Source organism: Dryobates pubescens, chromosome 4, assembly GCF_014839835.1.
Source record: "Dryobates pubescens isolate bDryPub1 chromosome 4, bDryPub1.pri, whole genome shotgun sequence".
In the NCBI taxonomy this organism is placed as follows: Eukaryota; Metazoa; Chordata; class Aves; order Piciformes; family Picidae; genus Dryobates; species Dryobates pubescens.
Window position 1 is genome coordinate 20,657,133 of NC_071615.1, and position 26,298 is coordinate 20,683,430.

A 26,298-nucleotide genomic window follows, 5' to 3' on the forward strand; every position below is an offset into this window, starting at 1 on the left:
CTTGGGCAGAGCTCTTATGGGTAGGTAGTCCACAAAACTATTCCAAGGGCTGAAGGCCTCTGTCTGAGGCAGGCTGAGCCCAGCTATACACACAGATGTATATGGAAACTGCTCTTGGGCATTCCTACTGAGTTTCCTATAAAAGCCAGACTCAGAATTTCCCCTGTTTCAGTGTGTGCCTCTTACCTTTTGTCCTTGAACTGAGCTACACTCAGTGGATACCACTACAACACCTAGCAGAATGAGAACTAGTCTTGGTGGTGCCCCTGGAGTTCAAAAATAACATGGAGAAATAACAGCAAGAGTTATGGAGAATTTCTCTCCCCAGAATTCCCAGAGGCTTCCAGTACTTCTTAATTAAATTGAATAAATTATTAATTTAACACCATAGACATTGCTGGAGATGAGCTCAGTGTTGATGGAATGGAAACTAGGAGCATCACCAGACAGGATCAGTGTGGTCCTTCTTGGCTGCTGGAGCTCATGTGCAGCAAGAAGGGAGGCAGGGAGAGAAGGACAAAGTGAGCTCCTGGCACTGGAGTAAAAATAGCTGCTTGGCAATTGGTTCTGGACACTTGCAGCCCACTTTGGGAGCTGGAGGCTCTGCAGGGTGGTCAGGCTTAGGATTCTTCTCTCCCCATCTTTTGCCTGAAGTTTGCCATAAAGGCTATAAAGCCCTGCTTGGCAGGAAAAATGAAATGATCCCTAAGGTTAGAAAAGCACTCAGAGACTCCTTGGGAAGAGAAGTGCTACGTAAATAGAAGCTGATTCCTACAGGTTATTAATAGATGTAGCTGCAAAAATGATGTGCACGCTACAAAGGCAAGGTAGTTCTGAATTGTATTACCATGATTTTATTCATCACTGTCTCTTTTCAGAGACCTGGATAATACTGCTAGCAGTGACAGGCTGAATAAGGGTTTGTGTGGGCCAGAGATGGGAACAGAGAAGGAGACTAATTATATCTCTTTTAACCTTTGCATGCAGCTGGGCAGGATACAAACGAATTACACAACCTGGAACTGAGCTGGTACCCCAGTGGAGGCTGCAGAATGGTGCCCAGGACATCCAGGTAAATGATCTAAGCTGTCCCATTTCTCCTGGATCTAACAGCTTTATAAGTCATTAAGTACAGTGGATATTTTGTGAATGCTTCACCTAAGGCTCATGTCATTAGCCTATGGACAAACCCAAACAGATTTACCTTGCAGAGGATGAAGAGGTAGAAGTAGCATTCTTTAGTGGACTATTTGAAACCTCCTGGTTTGAACAGGTTAAAGAGGATGGCACTGCCTTCACAGCTACTCAGATGTCATTCAAACACTTTATTGTGTGGTGTTTATTATGTGTTGTGGCATGAAGCTTTGTTCAGAGGTCAGAGGCTGATGGGAAGGTGTAGAGGGGCCTTTAACAACTGTCTTGCTCAGCAAAATAGCAAGTGTCTGACCAGAAAGGGAAAGAGCTCCTTTACAAGCAGGAGAAATAGAGGAATAGGTTCCCATGAAATAAGAACTTTCTGTTCTTTGTCCTTTGTCCCCAGCGTTCAGTTCAAACTACAATTTAAGCTGTGTGGTCTACTGATATCCCATAACTCTACACCTTTAAAGGGCTTTGGGCATAAATTGGAGTCATATCCCACACAAAGAACATGGCCCTTCAGTCTTGAACTTTTCTGACCTCTAACCCCACCACCTTGGCAGCATCATCTGTGCCCCCCACCAAAATAAAGCTGTGTCATAGAGAGGGCTTCTTGTAACCAGAGCATTTGATGGTCCTTCTTGACACTTCAGCCAGGTAGCCCTCACCTGGCTGAGCTCAACCGGATTGAACCCTGGAGGTGGAATGAAGTGTCTTTGAGAATCTGAACCAAAACTTTGCTCACTTTTGTATTAGTTTCCTCTCTCTGATTTGGTCTGGTACAGCATTTATTAACTGAATGACCCAGGACACTAAAAGCCTTTCAAACTTGTAGCCTGCAAATTACCTAATTCAGGAATTTTGGCTTCTTGACAATATGTGGACTGCATCTACACAGCTCTTCTTTCAGGAGACAGACTTTGCTGTTGCAGGTACCAACAGAGCCTCTGCAGCCCAGCCATCTTCCCAGGCAGCATTTTTAATTAAAGTTGTATCTCATCCCAGAGAAGAATCCAGGAAATATCTGGATCTTTTCTTCCTCTTGTCAACCCTCTGCTCTAGGCAAGGAGATAATGAAGTAGTCACTTCATAATAGTGCTCACTGTGAGCTGATGAGTTTTGTTATGTTGTGGAGTTGGAGGGGTGTCACAGACTGGGGATTTCTCCTAGCACTAGCAGAGTATTTAGAGCTGGCTGGAAAGGCAAGGTTCTTCTCTTCTTCAGTTTCTAATCGTGAGCATTGTAGAGTTTGTGAAATCTAAGACAGTCTATACTGATGGCATGGATGTCAAAACCTCCTATGAGTCTCCAAAAGGGAGAGATTTGTGGCCATTCCATATTACGCGTTTAAGACTATGCTCAGGAAACCTTGCACGAGCCAGCAGTTCTTGCCAGTGTTGAAGGGGATTTGCTGAACACTGAGTGGGTCTCTGTTCTAATTTTGTGCAGTCCAGATAGGGTTTTTTATGCTGATTCTGGTAATGAGACATCTCTTCCCACCTTCAGCCTTTCTGTAGTGTGCATCAACTGCACAACTGCACATGGCAGCAGTCACTTTAGTTTTACTCTGTGATTAAATGGTTAAGTTGGATGGATTCAGTACTATCTTTTACCATCAGATGAAGTCCTGCTTTTATTTTCATTCTCCATTCTAAGAGTATTTGGTATGCTTATTTTTGGCAATGCACTGAATCCTAAATCAGTGTTACTTAATTTATAACATATCCTGGATATGTTATATCCAGGATATATCTGGCCCATTAAAAAGAGGAATGTTTTCACAACCCCTTCCACAGACAAACTGCAGCACTGTTTGAGTGCCTGCATGTGAAACGTTCCTTCGCTCTAGCCCACGCAGGACATTCAGCTCCTCTGATCACACTCCCAGGTGGGATCTGGATAGCTACACAGCAGCAGCTTCACCTTGTGCTTGTTTTAAGGAACAAGCTCAGTTGTGAGCTTTAACAAATGAAAGGTGCAAATCCTTCCCTTATACTTGCAATAGTTGTCTTTGGCTTGCAAAAGGAGAAACAACCGAGAAATGCCAAAACCAGGGAAATGCACTGGATGCCAAATGCATTACTGCCAGGAAACCCAATATGTAAAAAAATTAAACAATTGAATAGTCAAGGGCTATTTTTGTAGCTCAGAGAAAACCAAATTGTTCCCAGTGGCTTCATTTTCCTATTATTAGGAACTTGATTTGTGTACAACAGCCAAAGAAATGAAAATGTTGCTACTGAACAATTATAGGGCACGGCCTCAAGTTGCACCAGGGCAGGTTTAGGTTGGACATTAGGAAAAATTTCTTCCCTGAAAGGGTTGTCAAGGCCTGGAACAGGCTTCACAGGGCAGTGGCTGAATCATCATCCCTGGAGGGATTTAAAAGATGTGGAGTTGTGGTGCTGAGGCTCATGGTTTAGCAGTGAACTTGGTAGTGTTAGGTTAATGGTTGGAGTTGATGATCTTGAAAGTCTCTTCCCACCTAAACAATTTTAATAGTCTATGGTTCTTTGTTAACAATTAAAACATCTTAGTTTTGATAAGAATGTGTAATAGCCATACCTATATATGGAGATATACATACATATATATGTTATCATATATATATAGAGCTTCTTTTTTATTGGCTGCTGGGGCAATGAATTCTGTTTCCATTCTTTCTCTAACAAGCAGACATTTTCTTATTCAGTGCAGGCCAGTTGCATTGGCATGGTGGGCATGGTTCACTTCCTCAAAGGTAATTCTGATGTCAAAGGGCATTTCTTACCTAAAAGATCACTGAGGAGTGGGCATACACTCCTCACAAAAAATACAGGAGGAAGTCATGTAGCCATGCTTCAGTCCCATTAAACTGGGTGCCATTTCCCATTTACAAATGGCGTCATTTGGTCTGGGAATCATTTGCCATGGTTGGATGAAACAAAAGGAGGGTAAAAAGAAGAGCAAGCAGGGGTGAGGGAAAGCAGAGAACAAGAGCAAAGAGAAATGGAACTCCAGAAAAGGAAAACTGAAAAAAAAAAGGGGGGGGAATCAGTTCTTTGAGGACTGGGCACGGCTGAAGGACATAGCTGACACTAACAAGAAACCCCAGACAGTGTCAAAGAAAAGCCCCTACAAGACTAAAGATGAAAAATAACATTTCCAATATTAGCAAGATGTTATCAGGCATTGGCAGTGTGTTGTCATGGGGGGGGAAGAAAGGCATTATAGCATCAAAGGAAACAAGGAATGTAATGAAGAAAGAAATTAGAGGAGTAATTTGCATCTATTTGGTGGCACAATCTTCAGAAGCACTTTTGTTAATTAGAAGGTTGGAGCTGTACGAATGAAGAATACCGAGAGGCTGCTAGAAGCCTCTAGAGATGGTCTGAGGCAGCCATTTGGATGGTCACAGAACATGCCTAGAGACTCATAAGTTATCAGCAATATGAGTTATTTTCCCTTCATCCCTGAGAAGTTGTCAGTCAGTTGGGAAAACACCCAGCCTCTTGCAGGAGCTTGTTTCTCTGAGCAAACATCATCCTGGAAGCTCCTCTCTTCCTTCAGAACTTCTGTTTAGATGGTGCTCATGGCACTCTCCCTGCACCCACAGGGACCTGTGTGTGAGTCTTGGCTGTGACCATTTGTTCTTGTTTTGGATTGTGGCTTATATCCCTTTTTTACTATACTTTTGTGTCTAGAGGTCTAGCTATCTGTTCTGAAAAAATAAATACAGGAATATATAAAAGGATGGAGAGAGTCTTCCCCTGCTCTGCTGAAGTAATGGAGACAGAATAGCAAGCAGGTTTAGCACACTTCCTGGTAGTGTTTAGCACTTCAGGTGGCACTTAGGACTTTTCTTTATCATTAGGATCTAAAATTTCCGAGGACAACAGCTGAACACTCAAACCCAGACATTTTGTGAATCTGGAAAAAGTCTTTGATTTTTTAGACTTCTTTACATGCAGCAGTTCCACTGAAGCTGAGAGTAAAAAAAATATATATAGAATAGAATAGAATAGAATAGAATAGAATAGAATAGAATAGATTAGAATAGAATAGATCAGGTTGGAAGAGACCTTCAAGATCATCGCATCCAACCCATCAACCAATCCAACCCACCTAAACAACTAAACCATGGCACCAAGCACCCCATCAAGTCTCCTCCTGAACACCTCCAATAATAGTGACTCCACCACCTCCCTGGGAAGCCCATTCCAATGGGCAATCACTCTCTCTGTATAGAACTTCTTCCTGACATCCAGCCTAAACCTCCCCTGGCACAGCCTGTGACTGTGTCCTCTTGTTCTGGTACTGGCCTGGGAGAAGAGACCAACCTCCACCTGTCTACAACCTCCCTTCAGGTAGTTGTAGAGAGCAATAAGGTCACCCCTGAGTCTCCTCTTCTCCAGGCTAAGAAACCCCAGCTCCCTCAGCCTCTCCTCATAGGGCTTGTGTTCCAAACCCTCACCAACGTCGTTGCCCTTCTCTGGACTCGTTCCAGCAAGTCAACATCCTTCCTAAACTGAGGGGCCCAGAACTGGACACAGTACTCGAGGTGCGGCCTAACCAGTGCATATATATTACCACTTGTACAGGAACTTCTCCAGTCCAAGTATTTTTTCCTTCCTTTCTACCTTGTATTTCCTTCATCTGGCACTTTCTTTGGTCCCCAGGTACTCCTTTCCCTGGGTGCATGTCCTGCTTGAGACTATCCCCTGTCCCTGCTGCTTCCAGTGCCCCCAGCTCCCTTCATTAGATGAGTAATTGCCTGCAGCCTTTTCACTTGAAAACAACACTTTCATCCAGTCCAATCTCTTACCCCTGCTGGAGTCCCAACTGAGTGACAGGGTCTGAAATGATCCCTGAGGACAAGGGCACAGAGGTAAATACAGTGGATTTAACCCTGTGTTTTTCTTATGCTTCAAAGAGGATTCTTAGGGTTGCAGTCCAAACGTGGATGCTTTCAAAACACATTTGCACGAAGGGAAGAGCTCCTTCAGCCCCTTCAGCTGATACCTGCTCTTTTCTCACAGCAGCTGTACCAAACACAACACATCAGCATTACAATCAAAACAAGCAGACTGCTCTCACAGCCTATTTCCTTTTCCCCCCGTTGCTGATCGTTTGCTGTAACCATGGATCCATCCACAATGCCATCTTTTGTGTGTAGAAAACTTGGTGCTGCTGAAAAATCTCTGACAAAACTTACCTGCGAGTCTTGGCTGAAGATGGTTCAGAGGATGTGGCTGAAACAAAGAGATGTTTCCACCCTTCCATCAACAAACCCTGAGTATAAACTGTGACCATTCCTCTCCCCATCTGAGCACTTCAGGCTTTTCAGAAAGCTGCTTTTATGTAAGGTTGGAGAGCTGTCTCCATGACATGATGCTCTGCTTCTCCTCACCATTAGTTGGGCGTTAGTTGTTCTGGCTGTAAATAGACAGGCACAGATGGTACCGCGGCTCCCTGAGCCTCCACACATCTTGCACTGCAGAGATTTTTGTTATTCTTGTTAGCTCCCTACCAGCTTCTACTCTTTCCTAACAGTTTGTTGAGAAGAGAAAGGAAAGGCTAAAGAACAATCAGTCCTTTTCCTCTCTAGGTTTGCTGAAGGCTTTAGACAGGACAGCATCATTCATTTAGACTTCTTCCTTTGCTTAGCGGAGCGCAGCCAGGAGCTTGTCAATGAAACAAAACTTCTGTCAGGTGAAATTGGTCCTCCCCAAGACAGCTGAGCAGAACTAGGGGCCTCAATGGCACTAAACTGTGAGGCTCAGGTGGTGCATCTGCCTTCAGTCCCCTGCAGCACTGATCACCACACTGAGAGAACCATGACAGACACAAGCTGGTGTCCTGAACCACTGCGTTGGTGCACAGGAGTAGCGTTTGCAGAAGAACCGGCTAGAATTGTTTGCCACACTGAATCTGGAAAGACCATGGATCAGAAGGACATGACAGAGTTGTATTCCCCCCTCCCCATGCACATCAAGGAGAAGATAAAATGGGTGCTTCTCTTTAGCCTTTCATAGAACAGAACGAGATGTTAACTCAAAGGCAACAAATTGAATTCTGCTAAAAGGAAGTCAGTTTATAGAGAGTGCAATTAGCATCCTGCAAGAGCTACTGAAGCCAGGAGCTTAGCAAGACTATAAAAAGGTTTGGATCCTTGTGTCAATTATTGAAGTATCCATGTAATATTTTCTCCATCCTATCTAATGTGAGGTTCTAAGCCTCTGTGTCTCTAGACAAGTCAAGCTACTAGCATAAGGATAAGAAGTAGTCTCCCTTCCCTGGTAGCCAGCAAATCTCCTCTTTGTTTACTCCTTGCTTTTTCATCGTCATCCTCTGCAGGCTCAGGGAATGGAAGAATCAGTGACATGGTAACAGGTGCACTCTTCATTTGCTCTTGCCAGCAGTTCCTTCATTTTCACTGATGAAACTACTAAGAAGAAGAAAATGTCCCCAAAGAAAGTGAACTAGCAGCAATGCTGCTGTGAGCTGTGGTAAAATGCAAACTCAATCTTTCAGGGTTTTCTTCCTCGTCATCCACCTCTTTGGTATGACTCCAAACCCATCCTTCAGAACCCCATAATGATACAGGTTATCTTTGTATGATACAGCTTATCTTTGTGCAGGTACTGCTGCAAACCAGAAAGGCCTTCCCCTTACAGGGAGGTACAGCCATGTATGCCAGCCATGGGTAGTCCCCAGAGCCAGGCAGACAAGCAGGAGCAGTGTTAGCGGATGCCCTTGGTCAGTCTGGGCCATCACACACAGACTCTTCCATACCACTCTGCCTTACTCTGGGGAAGTTTATCTACATCTGTATTTATCACCCCATCACAGGCCCTATCTTAATCAGGGCTGCAATATCCTGTAACAGGACAGGTTTGCAGGAGAGGAGAGCGTGATGAAAACATTGGAAGGAAGAACATCATGGCTCACCTCTTTCATAATGAAAGGGTTGACTCAGAAGAGTCCATGAAAAGGGCCAGACACCTAAGTGATTGATGAATTTCCTACAGTTGCAGTGTTTCAACAAGAAAGATGAAAAGCACCATAATATTAAACAAAAGCTGTGACTGTCATCAAGAAACAAATCTATGACAATCTGAAGAGGAAGCAACTGAAGGCACGAAAAGCCTGGTGAGATTATAAATAATATAATCTATTGTGTTATACCTTGCTCATGCAATTTGTATTTCCTCAGCTGCTCAGCACAGACAGATCTCACTCCAGGCCTTGTCTGCTGCAGACTGGCCATCTCTTAGCTCCCTCATCAATGAAACACTTTGGACAAGGACATGTGGAAACAAGAAGGGTCTCGTTTCTCTGCAGATGCCATGAATGGCTCAGGATGCCAAAATGTAGTGTAAAAGGCAAGCAGAGCTGCAGGTCCTCTTTGCAAATGTGAAGACAAATGAACACTTAGTTCACTTGGCTGAGTCAGTGGTGATGCCTTTGAAGTGTATGGAGCAGTCATGCTGGTGGTCAGTTTGTTCAAGCCTTCCTGCCCTGCTTCTCCTGGAGGCTGTGAGGTGCTCCCAGGGCAGCTTGCAGGCATCCTGCTGCAGAACAGGTTGATTCCTCCTTGATTGCTGCCTTCCAATTAAAACCAGCTACTTAAGAATGCATGCATGAGCTGGATACACTCGATTAGGATCAACATAAAGGGAAGGGGTGGAATCTGTGGACATCAGCCCCCAGTGTCATCTAAAAGCAACCCTTTGCAGATCAGTGAGGCACTCACTGTACTTACCTGTTGTAGGTACTTAGTGTGCCTACCTCACTTGCTTACCTATTTGTCTCAGCAGCATGTCCTAGCTTGCATTTCAGAGTGGTCTGTGCTGGAGGAAGAGTCTGCCATCTACCCTGCACTGCCACCCCGGCTTGCGCCCCTGAAGATATTTGCTTTGGAGGCTGCATTTAGTAACATTTCCAGCTTTTTTCTGCCATTGCACACTGAGCTCTGCAATGAGAAGAGCAGAGTGCTAGAGCCAGGTACAGGCCTGCCACTTCAACCCTGCTGCTTTGCCACTGAAGTGAGCTCCTTGCAGGAGTTGCTAGGTAACTGTACTTGGCTGTGAGCTTATGCGAGCAAGAGAGACTTCTGGTGATGTCATGTTTCAGAGCTGGATTTCAGTTCTTGAAAGAGTTTTCTCTCTGTTTCTACAGGAACAGGTGCATGGGGGAGTTCTATAGTGAGCAGAACATCCTCGTTCCATCATGCTTAGGCAGCTTTGTTTCATTCTTGCAAAACACTGTAATAAAGCAAAATTGTCCAGGGCTTCTCAAGTGTGGTTTTAGAGGAGAATTTAGAACTAGTCAGGCTGCTTTTATCTTCTAGACACCGATTCAAGGGCTAACTCCTTGAAAACAAAGACATCTTCATTTGCTACTCTGCTGCCTGCATCTGGACAAAAAAATGGCTTGCTCAGGAGAATGAGAACAGGAGTTTTGTGGTTTTGCTTTTCAAGAGTCTAGTTTGAGTCTAGTTACACAGTGTGTTCCATTAGGAGCATGTGGAGCACATCTTTGACAGGGCAGAGGAGAAAAACTTCGCAAACAAGATGCTTCGAGCATGCTGTGGTGAGTATAGGATAGGTGAGCAGGAAATCACATTGCTGTGGGAGATCTAGCAAAGTCTCAAGAGACTTCATTCCTGAAGCTGGGCTGAACAAAGCCTGCCAGATGTGTCTGCCCTAAGCCCTGAGGGGATGCACACTCACAGCGTGGTGTTTCTGAAGGCTTTCGTGGCAGCACTCTGCCCACATGAGAAGGCAGGGCATGAAGGCAGAAGATTGGCTATGGCTGACCTATCTGTTTCCAACTGAGAGCCATCATTTTGCTTGGAGATCATCTCTTGGATTGAAGGGTGTGCTGTCATCTCTGAACAAGCCAGTCTTGTCTCCTGGTCTTTTTCTTCAGTGGCCACCATGTGTGTTGGCACCAGCATCACACTACAGCAGGAGCTGGTGTAAGCAAGGAGACATCAAACTCTGCCTCCTGTCCTCCAGCACCCAACAGTTGTTGTCCTCTTTGACACTCCTATCTCTGGTTGTTCTGTCCCTGTCTGAGTGCCTGCTTTGTTCTTCTCTTTGTTTATCACTGTCTCCTGCTGTCCTTCTCCCCCCATGCTCCTTCCTCACGTGTGCGAATTCCTAATCAGCGTTCCCAGGCGTGTGCCGTGCTGGGCTGCTGCGGCAATTAGCTGGCGTTCGGAGAGCTCTGAGCAGCACTGTCTGCAGCTTGCTGCTTTAAGATGCAGTTTTGGTCACATCTGCCAGCTTGCCTGGCAGGAAAGAAACTGAGGCAGTGCATAAAGCTGATGTTCCCTAGGTTCTGGACAGGTGCTGGTGTTAAATGAACTCTTTAGCTTGGAGAAGATCATTTCTGCAGTGAGCAAGCTGGCAGTCATCAGGAGAGGCAGAGTCCAATGGGAAAGATGTGCCCAGCTGCCAGCAGATGCCTTGGTGTCTTCACCCATCCAGGGAAATTAGACAAGAATCCCCTCTCCCTCTGAGATGAGCTGCAGTGAACCCTTCTCTGTGTCAGTCCCACAGAAATCACAGGGATGATTTGCATAAATGAGCAAGAGGCAATCAAAGCTGGGGACTTAGCTGCTTGATGGGACGTTTTCTGCACATGCTGTGCATATAGAGCAAACAGATTATCACTCTGTTTAAACTGCACAAGGCCACCGAACTGAGCAGAGACCAAAGTAAAGGCAGACACACTGTGATCCCCTGCTTCCTGGCGTGGTACCTTTGCCAGGACTTCATCGGTTACCGTAGGTCTGCTGGTCCTCTAGTAGCAGTCCTGTTCTTCTGCCTGTAGTTCTCCATACAGCTAAAAGCAATACATAAATGAGGACAATTACAATTGCTGATCCCACAAGGAGACTTTTCTTTCATGTATATTTTACACACCAAGACACTCTGCTAAATCTAATTCACAAGCAAGAAAGAGTCTATGAAGAATTAAGTGACTGAGATTCCTCACTCTTGACACTTTCATTTTGTTTTCTGCTTGATTCCCTGCTTGTTCTGGTGTTCAAACCACAGATTAACTCACAAGCCACAAAGCTTCCTGATATTTTATAGAAACTACTTAAGGGTTTTGTGCAGCTGTCCAGAGCACTCAGAGCTTTACAGAAAGCTCTGGAGATGTGGAGTCTTCTTCACTGGAGACTTTCAAAACCCACCTGGATGCGTTCCTGTGTGCCCTACCCTAGGTGACCCTGCTCTGGCAGGGGGGTTGGACTGGATGATCTCTGGAGGTCCCTTCCACCGCCTGCCATTCATTGATTCTGTGCATTACTAGGTATGTAACTTCTGCCATGTCAGTTTGCATGTGGTTAAAACTGGGAACTAAGGAATGTTGAGTTTTCAGAAGAAGTGAAGTAAATGAAGACAGGGATAAGGACTGAATCAAAAATGAAGATTTCAGTCTCATTCTCTTAAATACCTGGCACAATGCTGCCATTTTTGTTTTAACAAATGGCTTAAGTGCCAGCTAAAACAAAGTCAATTGCCTAGAAAGCTGGTGAATATTTATTGCTCTTAACTTTCTGATGCAATCATTCTAGAGAAAGAAGTTGGTCATTGCTTGATGCCTTCCCAAAGATGATTCCTTGCAGATGTTCATAGGCTTTCTAGCTTCACATCATTCATGTCATCTGTGCTATGAGGATAGGCTGAGGGAGCTGGGGTTGTTCAGCCTGGAGAAGAGAAGACTCCAGGGGAACCTCAGAGCTGCTTTCCAATACCTGAAGGGATCCTACAGGAAGGCTGCAGAGGGACTTTTTGTGAGGGTGTCTAGAGACAGGACAAGAGGAAATGGTTTGCAGCTGAGGGAGAGCAGGGTTAGACTGGATCTGAGGAAGAAGTTCTTCAGTAGGAGGGTGGTGAGACTCTGAAACAGGCTGCCCAGGGAAGTCATGGATGCCTCCTCTCTGAGGTTGTTCAAGGCCAGGTTGGATGAGGCCGAGTCTAGTTGAGGGGTGTCCCTGCCTGTGAAGGGGAGGTTGGAGGAGAGGATCTCCGAGGTCCCTTCCAACCTGAGCAGCACACTGTTTCCTAGGATTACCAGTGGTGTCTACTAATGAAGAAGTTGTGGTGATACAGGGTAAGGGGTGAACTTGGAGCAGTACACCCAACTTAACATTTCAAACCTTGAGGGCCAAAACCGAATGCTTCACTGTACAGCTCAATGATGGCACTCTGCTGTATTTACAGAGGGGAAACATTTTTTAGTGCTCTGTTGGTTTGAATAATCTGATTTTTTCTAAACAAGTGCCATGTTAGTAAATGTTTCATAAAATACTGCAGAAATGATAAGCAGTGTTTAAGAAAGCCCTTGCTTGGGATGAAGGCTTTGAGTTTTTTATCCCAAGTTTTGTATCCTCTTCTCACCTCCCATACAGAGACAGCCTGTAGGAACAGTTAGGATTTATCACGCTCTACAGAAAACAGTTTATCAGATGAGGGCACATTGGCATCAGCTGGTTTTTAGTCGTTGAGTTTGTGTTTGCATTGTGACAGTTAGCTACAGCTTTGGCTGTGTAGGAGAGGCCATGTCTACCCTGGCCTGTGCAGCAGAGTTTGCTGCAGCGCTTCTCTGGCAGATGTCCCCCAGTACTGAGGACTTGTGTGAGATCACCTCAGATGTGGAGCAGTGCAGCCCCACTCTGCACACCTCCACCAAGGAGTCTGGAAGCGTGGCTAAAGCTGTTTCTCCCCAACCTGCAAGTTCCAGGGGTTGCTTTTCACTACTGAAAAATGACACTGGAAGATGCAAACACGAGCAAGAGCCCTCCCTCTCATCTCCAAACAGTGCTCACCACTGGTTATGTAGCAGCAAGGCTCTTCCTAGCAAAAGGGCATCTGTCCTTCTGCCATACAGTGCTCCAAGGAGCTGCAAAGCAGGGGGTTGTGGGCCAGCAGCCCCCACACAGTGCTGAGGGCTGCACTCCATGTGGGCAGCGTGGACACTCCCCGGCGCTGCTGCTGCTCCCTGAGGTGAGAGCTGCTGCTGAAGCTGGCTCTGGCCTCTCAGGAAAATGATGATCGGCTGCCTTTTATTTTTCCACTCTGAGCTTTCATCTTTACAGGGATAAAGGAACAGCTGTCTCTAATCTCACTTCTAAATCCTGGTGTGGCAACCTCTCCAACATCGTGGGTGCTATCCTTAACTGGCCAATGAGGCTCAAATGCCAGCTATTATCCTACAGCAACTCTCTGTGGCATTAGTTGTGGCTCTTCATTGCTGCCCATTTAATTTGCACAGTAGCAGTTGGGGCTTGGGACTTGGAGAAAAACTCTGCAGTTGCTTCTCAAACTCACTCACTGGAGGCATGCAGAAAGCTGCTAGGGGCTCCTTTGACCTTAAAGGTTTCATTTCCAGAGGCTGTCACGCGGTGATGCAAACTGCCAGGGGAATTCAAGCAGGGGTGATTAATGCACTATAAGGTAACCTGTGGACTAGCTGAGCTGATGTTTCCAGGAAGACTGCCTTGACATTATCTCATTTATTGTAAGAGCAGTGAGACACTGGCCTTGGAAATGCCATGGTTTGAGTTCACCATTTCCATAAGGAATGTGAAGGATGGCATGGGACTTCTCAGCAGGGTAGGCAAAATGCAGCTAGTGGTTTGTTGACTTAATGTTCCTCTTCTGGGAAAGCTGATGTGCTGAATGAAGTCCAGGCATCCTTCATGTTCCTGCCTGCAGCTGAGCTTTGCTTAGGCACTGAAGGATTATTCTCATGTGTCCCCTTGCTCAGCCTTTACCAGATATCCTGGTGACAGAAAACATGGAGAAGAGAGATTCAAGCTCAAAAAGACAGATTCATCTCCTGTCTTAGGTAGCCTTCCAGTCTGAGCTCAGAAACCTGCGGAACACCAGCAGTGCATGTGAAGATGGTTCCTTCACAGAAACAAAGAAACACACAGAGGAATGCCCAGGGATACACCTAACAAAGGTTTGCAGTTCACTGTGGTGACAGATGACATAGCTCAACAGTATGAGGGATGGTGAAGTTATTTTGCAGAGAAAGGTGCAATAACTTCAGCCTCAAACAATTCCACAGTGTCAGTGACTTGCAGTAGGAATAATCCTTCACAGTTGTAAAAAGCTGTTGATCTCCTTTCTCAGACTAGGTAACAGAAACCACATCGGCTTCTGTCCCCTGCACAAGTACAGCACCACTACAGTCCTGAGCTGTCTGCTTCTCCTCAGGGCCATGCTCCAGTGATTCATCCTCTGTGCTCAGTCCATGCTGCCTCCCTTCTCTCCCACAGTCATTAGCCCTTCTGCTCTATTGCAGGCACAGAAGAACCTTCCACCCACCCACACTACACCTAAAAAAAGCCAGCAGAGGCTTTGGTTCATGTATGATTGCTACTGAATATGGTGATTTGCATACATATAAATTAGTTGTACTTCCTCTGCCAGCAGATTGTCCTGCCAGTAGTTTTTAATATTTACCAGGCCTGTAGTGGGAGTGACCCTGCTCACCTGTGCTACCCTGAACACCTCTTGCCCTCCAGGGTGGAAGAGGATGCAGAGCAGAGCACCTAAGGAAGAGATGCCTCAGACCCATTCCATTAAATGAAGGCTAGATGAAAGGGCAGATGGCCAGTCTGCTGAAAAGGAGAGAGAGGAATCAGGGAAGCTTTCCCTCCATCACCCTTGTTTTGTGAAGGTCTCAGTGCCTCCTGGCAGAGCTTTGATGCTTCAGTCATGACCCTCTTTTTATCAAGGTGTGAAGATTATTTTCTTTTAGACAGTGAGGCTGGGTGGGAAGGGCAGATGGAGAGTTAAAGAGGCAAAAAAGGGAATGATTTTTATTATTCTGCTCATGGACTTTGTCTATATTGTATTGATTAAGTTTTTTTAGAGATATGAAGAATATCTGCCTCAGACACAATTTAATCCTTTTTCCCTTTTTATTGGATCAGTAAATCCCCCCACATATATTCCACTGCAAAGTAGTTCACTTGGAAATGCATCACTTGGGCTTTGTTTTCACCTGCACTGCTTATGCTTGAGTACTCTTAACAGGTCTGTAGCTATCAAGCAGTATTAAAATCCCAAAGCCTTTTATACCAGCATTATAGTTCTGATCTCCCAGGACAGCAAAAACATCCATTTTATTTCTCTTCTGCTGTTTATTCTCAACTTGTTTGTACAATATTTTTTTCCTACAGTATCCTCACATAGCAAAGGCTGATCTGAAGGCCTTTTGTTCCTCAAGCATTGCCTTTGCCTAACCAGCATCATCTGTTCGAGCTGCAGCGTGCCTCACTGCTTGTCTGCACAGTCATGAAAACTTGTGGCTGTTCCACTAAGCTTGGGCAAGGAGAAAGTTGACAGGAGCTAGAAATTACCCTCCACCCATCCCTCCCCACCACCAAAAAATAAAGTAATAACTTTTATCTTGTTGCTACAGTAGTTCAAGAGGGAAAAGAACCCATGGAGCATCTAGCTGTGCTGGGCAAGAAATGTCTCTGTGATTAGTGAGCAAATTGTTCATTAATTCCCAGTTCAAAACAATGTTTTCATTATCCCATTTGGCTTCTGCAGTGACAACTGGCTTGAGAAACATTGAGCTGTTTATCTACAGCTTCAAATGGATGTCCACGACATTGCTTTTATCAATAATTGCTTTGGATTACTGACTGATTTTCTACTCAACAGGAGCAGTTACTTAAATGATGTTGTGATATTCACACGTTGTCTTCTGTTCAGTTGCAGGAAGTTTGTCTCAGGAGGATTAGATGTGCTGCCATCTGTACCACAGACATTTCTATCAGCAGATGTGACCAGGAAAACCTCCTGTTTGTGAGTAACTTCTGCTAGAAATAAGCACTGTCTCTTCAAAATGAGATGCAGGAGTGACAAGCAGCTTTAAAATTGTTCTAGGTAGTAGCAGAAAACAACCCACATTGTTGACTGGTTTGTGAGGCAAATCTCATGGACATGAAGGGTGCTAACCCCCTCCCAGCCCAAATGCAGTTTTGGAACCTCCATCCTACAGCAGTGCTGGGACCATTGGCTGGAGAGTGAAAGAAGGATTTGAGGATCTCCAGCCAGTGACCCCAACTCTATCTATCTCTAGGGAGTGTCCACACAGAAGAGGAGCTGCTGTCTCAAGGGACAAGGCAATGGCACATACACCTAAGGCAGTGAGATGGGAAGGGAAAGCTAGGATGGGTCAGATTAAGGGGCCAGATCTCCTTATCCCATAGGAGCAGGCTGGGCAGGTACAGAAGCCTCCATACACCCTGTGAATGGCACCACAGACTATCTTTTGCAAACTGTGAACCAAGAGAGTAAATCAGAACTTACCATCAGTAAGCTGAGGCATGACAGCTCCTTCTGCCTCACTCTTGGCTCTAGGCCTTTTGTGCCACCAAAAGACAATGAAATGAACATCAACTTCTTACTATACTTGTGCTAATGACAGGACTTTTGTCACCCTTAGCTGCACCCCTGTTTTGGCTTTGGAGAGGGTTGTTAACCTCTGAAAACCCTGCTCAGGCAGTAATGCATTAGGCACAAACAGTAACTGCCAGTTTTCCTTCCCCACAAAGCCACAAGGTGAGGAGATTTCTGTCCCCTCTGTTAGAGACAAGCCATAATAAGAGCACTGATTCAGTCTCTGGCACAACTGAGAGGGCAAAGACCTGCAGTCAGGAGGCAAGGGGCAGAAACAGAGAAGGAACCTTGCAGAAAGGTAATAAAAAGGTCAGTAGTTACACTTTGTGAAAATGATAACCATTAAAGAGTCCACCATTTACCCACCTCCTCCTGCTGTTGGATTCAGTCATTAAGTCTCTGTGGCAAAGGAATGGAAGCCTTTATTTGCAGTAATGCTTCCTTTCTGGTTTGCCTAAGGCAAACAACTGGAGAGAGCTTTTTAAGGCTCCTGTTTGGCTTTCACTAGAAGTTATGGCTTTCTAATAGGGGCACCCAAAACATGGCACCTTGGACTGAGAGATCAGAGAAATAATCACTGCTGACACTGAAGGCAGAGAAAACCTCTTGCCATGCCCTGTTTCTTCCTGTGCCACTGGCAAGAGTTCAAGGACAGTCCATTATCCAGCCTTGGTCAGGAGTCAGCAAGGCATTGCTAGAAGCTTGTACTTCACAATGTCCATGGAAGAAAACCAATCTTCTTGGCTAATGAGATGAACATGATATCAAGCACTCCTCTGCTCTTGGAGAGCAGGATGTGTACAGACTGAATCAATTTTCATCTTCCAAAATGTCATTCTTACCCACATGGATCTCCTAGGGCCAACCTAGTAGACACAAAGGGGAAAGTTTTCACACCAGGATGTAGGGCAAAGCAGAGGGGAATCTGCTGAGCAGAGACAACCACAGAACCAGCTGAGGGGCGCTGTCCTGCTGCATTACCTGTGCTCTGTTCTGGGCACAGCATTCTCCAGGTGACTCCACTGATGAATGGCTTTCTGGGCTATTTTTTGTTGAACATGAGAAGGAGATTGTAAGATCCCAACTTTTAAATTAGTCTGGCTTCAGATAGTTTTGGTCTGGGTTGCTTTTTGTGACTTTCCCAAACTACAAAAGGCGTGAAAGCAACGGAACCCAGCTGAAGGTCTGGAGGGCACATGCATGGTGACCTACAGGAGGGAGCTGGGAGGAATTGATAGAAAATAAGCGCAAGAAAATTACGATCAGTTGTCAAAAAGAGTTTCTTTGCAAAGTGAACTAACCAAATAAAATGGTAAGAACCTGCTCTTCTTCCCCCAAAAGCCTGGTGCAGGTCTTCCTTAAATATTTTACAGCACAACTCACTCTGCAGGCTGAGACCCACTGTATGGCCATTCGTGTCCCTACTGGCCTGATCCACCACAGCTCCTGTAAATCAGCAAGAAAATATTCTCATGGGAAACCAGGGTCTTGAAAAAGGCCCTGAAATCCAGCAGATAAATCAGCAGCAGTGTTGGCATTGCATAAAGGGCAGGGTGAATAATAATAGCATAAAGAACTCCCAGCATCCAGAAAGCATGGTGCAGCTTAGGCTTTGCTACCACACAGTTGTTCAGGAGAGATAGAAATGTTGTGAAGGGCAGTTATACAGGGAGCTCCTAAAAGGCTCTCTTCCAGATGTATCCCCCTGGTGCTAGGCACTGGCTGAGGATGCTGGCACAGAGCATGGCCTTCTCCATGTGCCTCTAAGCAGATACATCCCACAGTCCACCACCCTGGTGCGGGTGGTTCAGTCCATGCTGGTGGGCTGTGAAAAATGAAGCCTGCTCCACAGCAGCCTGTTAAAAGGTTCCTTCAGCAACCTGCACTCGGGCCAGCTCTTTCTGCCCTCTCCAGCAGCCACCTCCTCCATTTTCAGCTTAGTGAGTGGCTCCTTTTCCCTGCAGAAATTCAAGCCTAGAGTGGGAAGCTCCCACCACCCAGCCTCACTCCCCATGCTCTTGTTGCAGATGTTGCCAGCACGTCTTTTGCAGAGCCCAGCTGTGTTCCCACTGGCCACTGCATTCACAGCAAACTCTCCCTGCATCCCTTCAGGGAAGCCTTATGGGGACATCACCACAGCTGTCTTCAGTGTGCACCAGCTCTTTGGAGTCTGGGCAGACTGCAAAACTCTCAGATGTGTCTGTTCTTTTAAAATTTCTTCAACAATTAATTCCTGCTCTGTCCCCTGACTCACTGAGTGCTGTACTTCTCAAGTAATGCATGCTAATGATCATCTCCTCTGCATTTTATAGCTAGGAGTGGTGAAAGATGAAAGCCCAATATTGCCTTTCATAGTGGGGCTAGTCAGATATTAAAAGCCCCAACCATGTGCTATAGCCAAAGTTCAGATATTCCTGCATGAAATTCAACTACATTAAAAAAAATACATTTTAAAAGAGACTTTGCAATAGCTGGAGGATGATTCATGCTTAAAAAACATGTTTTGTGAGTCCAGACAGCGAGGAACTATGATCAGTGCTCTGTTTTCTCCCCTTGCCCTTCAGCATTTCATGAGAGAACAGTCAAATCCGGTGCTCTTTTGGCATCACACAAATGACATTCCCTGGCTCTCTGCTCCTCTCTCCAACTTGCTTTGTCTTTCAGTGCTCAGCAAATCCTTCACATGCAGCTAATGTCTAGCTGCAAAAATGAAGTGCATGGAAAATATGCTTACAGAAAGTAACAGGACGGTCACTGAATGGCCCTTTTTGGAGCAATTGGCCCCATTTCAGTAGTTAGTGAGCAGCTGCATGCCAGCTGAGATTGATCAGCTAAAGAGAAGGTGATATAAAATCTAGCAAAAGGGACAGGGAGCTGTGAAAACTGGAGGGCTTCTTTCTGGCTGTACTCTGGAAGTGCCTGAGCCTGGGCATTCACATCCCAGTGGAGGATGCCTGGGTTTGTACGAGCATCAGACTTATTCCTAGCAACTCCCAGTGGGAAGAAATGAGCCTCTGCAGTCAAGGGCTGAGGCTGCTGAGTGCCAGCTAGTAAAAGAAAGCAAAGCTGAAGCCCTGAGACAAATGCCCAGACTGATACCTGTCACAGTCTCCTGTATCACTGAGCTGCAGAAGTAGGTCAGAAACTTCAGAGAGAAACATGAACATTTCTGTCCAAGTAGAAGTGCTGCCTTGGACCATCTCTGATTTACAGCTGCTGAGTATCTTCTTATTGGTCTCTTCAGTGCCTTGGTCACTTTGGCTGACATCCAAAGCCACTGTGGGTCTCCTGCTCCACCTGTGCTATGCCTCAGGCCAAGGTGGAAGCTGGAAAGATCCTCTGGATCACAGGAGAGGTGCTGCTGCAGCCCTTGCTGTCTTTTTGAATGCCTGCAGCAGTAAAGAGAGAAAGATTCATCCCTCCACAGACTCATGTCTCTGCTGTGTGCTTCCAAGACTATAGTTTGCTGGATGTCAGAAGGAAGAGGTGGCAGTGCTGTGGGGGAAGATAAGCCTAATACACCAGCACACCTCCAAAGTAGTCATGGCTGGGCTGTCAGTGAGTTGGTGGCATGTGACACCAGGTTGCAGGCATTACATGGGGAATGTGACACCCATGCAGATCACAGAATCCTGGAATTAAAAAAATCTGGGTTGGAACCCCACAGGCAGCAAAGCCAATGGAGGGAAGGATGCAGAGCAGAGATGGAAACCATTGTCCAGCTGTTCTGTGTTTTGGGCAGTACACTTTTGTAATATCTTGTTTACATTACCAGATGAAGTGGGAGGTTTTGTCTGCCAGAAGCAAAGAGGCACTCCCAAACACCTGGTTTTCTCTTTTTGTATCACTCAGCTCTCAGGTACCCAAGAGTTTCTCAAGGAGGATACTTGAGTGGGGTTCTGCAAGGCTGCAGCCTGGAAGAGAGGCCATGCCAAACATACCATACTGGGTAAGTGAAGCAGGAGACCAGCCGGAAACAGTGAAGACTACTCTGCAGTACAATCCTTTTTTCTTGTTCTTTCATGCCTGAAGATGTTCTCACTTGTGAGGGGTTTATGGTTGCTCTGGTAATCAAATGTTTCACTGTAGGAATAAAAATGTTATTTACAAAAATCCCTTGCAAAAAAGGTGACAATTAACTGCCAGCAATGTTTGTGATGCACACTGCAATCACAGCACCAGAGTGCTGAGCAGAACCAAGGGCCACCCCTGCAGATACATGGGCAAAGCCACTCCTGTTCTCTTGCAAATTGCAATTTCACCTGCTGGCAATGCTGGCAGCCCACCAAAGTGCCCCAGCCTCAAGCCTGGGCAATAACAGCACAGTAGCAGCTTTTCCATGTGTCTCTGTGCTGAGGTTTGGTGTTAGTGGAACAGGGTGTTCCAAGAGCCTTTGAAAAGGAGGCACTAATTCACCTGTTTGCTTTGTGAGAGCCAAGCTGCATTTGTCTGGATGCTGGGTAGAAGTGAAGGGAGGAGGTGTAGCAGGGAGCAAGTTGGTGATTTAAGGTGTTTTGATGTTGCAGTTGGCATAAAAAGACAGCTGAGCTGACTAGTGGGGGATCTGGTTTGCTGACAAGGAACTAAGGGGACAGACACCCTCAAGGTTGTCATCAGTCCCCAGCATCACCAGCCTCTGAGCCAGGCTGCACCTGCATGGCTCCAGTACTATCATCCTGGGGTGAGAGGAATACATGGAGATGAATAATTCAACTGTAGATCAGCTCTGCCTGCACAGCCATTTTTTCTGGGCTGCTATTTTTAATCTGGATACTCCCACATGTGTGTTTGGTGGATTAGAGGCACATGAGAAATAGAAGGCAGCTGACGCAGGCAGGTAACAGAGCCTGGAGGTGGTGGAGGTTGAACCAGCACTGGCCTAGAGCAGGTTTGGTACCACCTTCCTACTGAGGACAGCACAAAGCTGAGCACCCCTGAGTCCTGCTTACTTCTGTAAGAGCTGGAAGTGCTTGGCACTGCTTGCTTGCATTTACAGCCCTGTGCTGACAATCACAAAGAAAAGCACAAGTGCCAGCGTGGTTACGGCTGGGGGTTGGATGTTGGAGGCTTGAGGTCTGCTACTTATCTCCTCTGCATAAACCTGATAAGTCTTCTCCCTTGTAGTTCCATATTCATTGGTGGGAAAATGATTACCATTGTTTCCTTTGGTTTGCCTCACCTAGTTATGAAGTCCAGGGAAGAAACCATCGTTGCTTGTTTATAGCTACAGAAGATAAAGAGGAGGCTCAGGGAAGATCTTATTGCTCTCTACAACTGCCTGAAAGGAGGTTGTAGACAGGTGGCGGTTGGTCTCTTCTCCCAGGCAACCAGCAGCAGAACAAGAGGACACAGTCTCAAGCTGCACCAGGGGAAGTTTAGGCTTGAGGTGAGGAGAAAGTTCTTCACAGGAAGAATTAATGGCCATTGGAATGTGCTGCCCAGGGAGGTGGTGGAGTCACCGTCCCTGGAGGTGTTCAAGAGGGGATTAGATGTGGCACTTGGAGCCATGATTTAGTTAGTCATGAGGTGTTGGGTGATAGGTTGAATCTGATGATCTCTGAGGTCTTTTCCAACCTTACTGATTCTATGATTCTAAATAATGGGGGAGGCTCTTCTGCTGTAAGGTGGCATCTACTGTACCTTTTTTGATCACCAACATCAGAAGGAGAGAAACGTTTGGTTTAGCTGCAGCAGCTCGGTGAGGAACTGTAGGAAACAATGGGACAGAAAAACTGCCAGTTTGGGAACAAGCGAAACTGTCATATGCCTGTCTGGTGAGAATCCAGAATTCCAGAAGAGACTGGCTGGTATTTGCATTTGTGTGCTAGTTCCTACAGATTGTAATCCCAAAGATAAAGCATAAAGGAAAGCCTGTCATGTCTGAGAATCTTTTCTTTCCCCATTGCTGTATGTACAGTGCTTTCCAGTAAATTGCCTCAGATGAGATCTAACACTACTGCTAGTAACTGCTTTACAAAGTCCAGACTGCTTTTTGCAAACACCTCTCTGGTGAAGGTATTCTTCTGTTCCCCTGGACTCAAGGAAAGCTTTGAAGTTTAGAGTAGTTCACTTTCTTCTTATGTGTAGTCTCAACTCTTTAGCTGTAGGTCACTTGATATGAAGAACCTCTTAAAATGAGATAAAAGGCAATCAGGTATTTGAAACCCCACAGTGAAAGAACTAATGTGGGCCTGTAGGGCTCTGCCAGGATTGGGGCAAGCATCCATGTTTCTGAGGCATGGTGCAGTGCTTCCCCTTCTCAGCATCTAAACAGAGGGCTTTATGTAAGAAACCCCCTTCACTTCTTTCTCCATATCTTTGTGATCAAGAAAATCCTGGACTCTTGCTTAATTGCTCCAGGTCAGGAAAATCTGATGCTGTTCCCAAGAACAAGAAGGGAAACAGAAAAGGAAATCTGTAGTGATGAAGAAGTAACAGGAATTTCCTGACTAATGGTTTCCTAAGTAATTTTTAACTATGTAATATCCAGGAGGCCAGAACAAGTTACACTCTCATTTACACTCAGCTCAGCAAGCAGGTCATTAGCCAGGCAGCTAATTGTCTACTAACCTCTGACATCATGCGCCTTTGGCCTCCTGACTTCTGGGAAAACAACAAGCACAAAGAGTACACACTGCATGGGGGCTTCTCACACCAGCATCTTACAAAAGCAGCTATAATTGTAAACCCCAGAACAACATCCCAGGCAAAGGCTTCTCTTTATTTCCTAAACAGGAATTTCATCTCTAAGAACTACACTTGCCTGCAGCCCCTAAACAGCAATCTACAGCACCCAAACAGAGGCTGGCTCCAATTGTGGAACCCTTGGAGGCATGAAGGCAGGAATGGATTGCTTTATTTCATTAGAAAACCAAGGCTTGTCTACTTTCCATGGGGATATAAAGCATTCAGCTTTATATTAGGCTGGTAATTCACAAGATACTGAGCCATAGCTCTGCCCCAGAACCTGATCTAGTTGAGGATTTCAGAGGAGGTTGGACTCGATGGCCTTTGGAAGTCCCTTCCAATCCAGACTGTTCTATGATTCTATGAATGGGCTTCTGCACATGCACTGCAGACCATTTTAGAGTTTGTGTCAGCAATTTAATTACTTTTCTTCTCTCTCTAAAGGCATGATAAAGGCTTCCTATACACCTTTTTAGCCACCTAATACTCTGTTATTCCGTCCAGGTTTTAGGCAGGTTGTTGTTATGTAAATTTCTAATTGGTCTTCTTCAGTTTTTGCTGAAGCTCCGCTCAGATGGATAGAGAGACAGCTACTAACCTTAGGCATAAAATGGGCACAGTGTCCTGGCACAAGAAAACAGACTCTTTATCCTTTGCAGCACAACTTGTTTTATCACCCCAACAGCAAGGACTTGCCACAGCTCAGCTGTAAAAAAATGCTGACAGGGAGCAGTGTTGAGCCACCATCTATGAGCACCATTCCCGCGTTGAGATCATTCCAGAGCAAACAAGTGATTCTCTTGTGTATATGGAGCATGAATCGAGGTAAACCCTTGCTGGAATTGCACATCCTGTTCTGCTTTTTGAGGCAGGAAGGCAGAGAACATCCTCTCCTGCCCATCTCTAGCAAGTTGTCTCAATGGGAGTAAGGAGTGCTGAGTGAGCTTATCCGGTACAGCTGGGGTGCCTGCAAGCTGTGCAGGCAGTTTTGCTGGAACTGCGGAGGAGAACCTTCCCTCTGTCAAAACAGAAGCTTTGTGTTAAAGCATAGTGAGTTGGCAAGGGGGAGCAGGAAGGGACTTAGCAGAAACTCCAGCTCTGTGTTACATCTCTGAGTCCTTCAGGCTTCCTGCCGTACTGAAGGCTGGCTACCTTACATTGTGATCCCAACAGAGCTGCCAGGGAGCAAGACTCTCATTTTAAATGTTGCTTCAGAAGGTAAGGTAGAGTCTTTGCAGGGAAACAGGGACATGGGTGATCAGCTGCAGTATTTCAAGAGGCCACTTGCATTCTCAAACCTACCCCAGACCCTGAACCCCCAGAGATCATGCTGCATCATCTTTTCTGTGAATGGGTTTAATTTTGTCCTGAAGGGGTTATTGGAGCGGGGAGCTGGTGCCACTCTTCTGAAAGGCTGATAGGGGACAACTCTGATGCAATAGGGAGAACCTGCTCTTGCTTTGCAATCTAAATGTAATACATGGGGGGTTTGGTTTTTTCCTTCTCTGTTCCTGACATTAGACTAGCCAATACATTCTTGGAAAGAAAGCCTTTTAGTTTTAGACTAAGCAGCACTTCATGTCACCTCTCCTGTGATGTGCTTTGTAATACCTCTGTGCTTTATGATACCCCTGCACGTGTTGCAGATTATCTCGCCTATCTCAGAGCAATGTGGCAGCAGTTGTGTTGCAGGTGTGCATTCATCCCTGCCTTCTACAATGAAATACTGAAGTGGAAATGCCTTGTCTGGTGTGTGCTGTGAGCATGCACACCTCCTTCATGGCTTCATCCCATGGTTGATTCATAGTCACCCTGCCATCATTGATGACACCCAAAGTTCTCTCCACCTGAGTCATCCCTTATTGCCCTTGGAGAAGAAATTCCTCCTTGACCCTGAAGTGTACAGCCTGATATTCTGTTCTAATCAAATGCTTCTTCCCATTCATCTACCTGGCAGAGGCAGAACGGTTGTAATATATGATATCTTTTTCCATGCTAGCAATGTCCCCTCAGCTTGAGATTTCAAGAGTTCTGGGTTCATATGCTGACAAACTTGATGAAGACACTGCCAGCACTGGTCCTTATATTGACCCTTGAGGAACTCACAGTAACTTGCTTCTCAACTCTTTCCTCTGCCCTTTCCCATCAGTCAGTTGTCCCCCACCTTTCATGTCCTCTGTTAACCTCCACCTTATTGTGTTTCATAAATATTTTCCTATTTAGGAGTGCATCAAGTGCTTTGCTAAGGCTCAAGTGAGATTTACCACATTTTCTGGTTTGTAGTCCATTATTGTTAGGAAGAAATTCTTCACCATGAGGTTGGTGAGACACTGGAATAGGTTGCCCAGGGAGGTAGTAGAAGCCCCATGTGTAGAAGTTTTAAGGCCAGGCTGGATGAGGCTGTGAGCAACCTGATCTAGTGTGTGTCCCTGCCCATGGCAGGGGGGTTGGAACTAGATGATCTTTGAGGTCCCTTCCAACCCTAACAATTCTATGATTCTATTATCTCATTCAAGGGACGCTATCTGATTATTCTGGCACTGTGTTCCCTTGGTAAACCCAGGCTCCTTTCATCTTGCTTTCTGTTTAACTGGAAAGAATAATTTAATCATTGTTGCTCCTTTGGTAATTACACTGTGAGTAGAAATAGAGGGGGAAAAAAAAAGGAAACAGATGACATTTGTTTCCATCTGGGACATATCTGTATGTATATGCCATCACAAAGTGTAATTGTGCTCTAGTTGTTGAATGATTGCAATGATAAAGTTTGGCCATTGGTGTAAAAAGCTGGTTTAATTGTCACAGTGAACAGAAAGTATCCATTCACCACCTGTTTTAACTATGAGGGCCTGGTTCTTATTGAAAGGAACACCACTGCACAACAAGGGCTTTAATTAACAGCTGTCTGTCCTGTTAGGCTTTCTTGTCTGACATGGTAGCACACACTGCTTTAACACAAAAATTGCGCTGTGTGAGAAGGTGGAGGAAGAGGGGCACAGGACCTCTCAGAGGAGTGTCATCGCCCCAGTCATCTTTGTGTTTGTCTTAC

General features: G+C 45.6%; 1 protein-coding gene across 2 annotated transcripts in view; it reads left to right on the forward strand.

Annotated features, from left to right (window-relative positions):
• Nucleotides 1-1,017: 1,017 nt before the first annotated feature.
• The window catches only part of LARS2 (leucyl-tRNA synthetase 2, mitochondrial), a 94,127-nt gene continuing 68,846 nt past the window's right edge, over nucleotides 1,018-26,298 (forward strand). Inside the window, exon 1 of one of the 2 annotated variants that reach the window (XM_054160908.1) lies at nucleotides 1,018-1,072. The gene's annotated coding sequence lies outside the window, so the exon portion shown is untranslated. Of the gene's footprint in view, nucleotides 1,073-20,425; nucleotides 20,512-26,298 lie in introns of those variants that run through there. The other variant, XM_054160906.1, reaches the window with a different exon arrangement.